We start from the raw sequence: 882 nt of genomic DNA, 5'->3' as shown, positions 1-882 counted from the left end.
TTTTAGCTGACAGGAAGGGAAGACACTGCAGACGCAGTACAAAAGTAAATATACTGTCAGATAGTGGATGGCTGATTCCACGTTATAAATGAGCCTTGTCAAGCCTGGGCGAATGTCGAAGAAGACGAAAAATAGTAAGTCGACCGTCGACTAGAGATAAGAAAAAGCGATCTCAGATCGGATACATGACAGAGATGGCTGAACGGACTGGGTAAGGGAAGCGCGTCTCCCAGAAAATAAGATGGGTTAGGAACTGCTGCTAATAACGAATTTCATTGATATATGTCAACTGTACATGTAGGCGCCGATATGATGTAGTATGACTGAAGCACAGAGTAATCGGCAATAAATTGAGACATATAATTTACGGGGACTAGAGGTGACTATAGCCAACGGCCTTGCCGTAGTGGTAACACCAGTTCCCGTCAGATCACCGAAGTTAAACACTGTCGGGCTGGGCTCACCCTTGGATGGGTGACCATCCGGTATGCCGAGCGCTGTTGGCAAGCGGGGTGCACTCAGCCCTTGTGAGGCAAACTGAGAAACTACTTGACTGAGAAGTAGCGGCTCCGGTCTCGGAAACTGACATACGGCCGGGAGAGCTGTGTGCTGACCACGTGCCCCTCCATATCCGCATCCGGTGACACCTGTGGGCTGAGGATAACAAGGCGGCCGGTCGGTAGCGTTGGGCCTTCATTGCCTGTTCGGGAGGAGTAGGGAGAGGTGACTATGCAAAACTTGCGCTCATAGTTCGTACAGTATGTACACAGAATATTTTTTTGGTGTGGCTTCTACTGACGAATTTTTACTTAGAGCCCCATGTTGGGCGCCAATTACACTGCCTGACAAATCAGGGAACCGCCCATACGGGGAGGAGGAAAT

At 49.5% G+C, this 882-nt stretch overlaps 1 pseudogene; it reads left to right on the top strand.

Annotated features, from left to right (window-relative positions):
- Positions 1–388: 388 nt before the first annotated feature.
- Positions 389–506, top strand: LOC126189428 (5S ribosomal RNA; annotated as a pseudogene).
- The last annotated feature ends 376 nt before the right edge of the window (positions 507–882 follow it).

Source organism: Schistocerca cancellata, chromosome 5, assembly GCF_023864275.1.
Source record: "Schistocerca cancellata isolate TAMUIC-IGC-003103 chromosome 5, iqSchCanc2.1, whole genome shotgun sequence".
In the NCBI taxonomy this organism is placed as follows: domain Eukaryota; kingdom Metazoa; phylum Arthropoda; class Insecta; order Orthoptera; family Acrididae; genus Schistocerca; species Schistocerca cancellata.
Note: the sequence above shows the minus strand (reverse complement) of the source record. Positions and strands in the feature narration are given on the sequence as shown.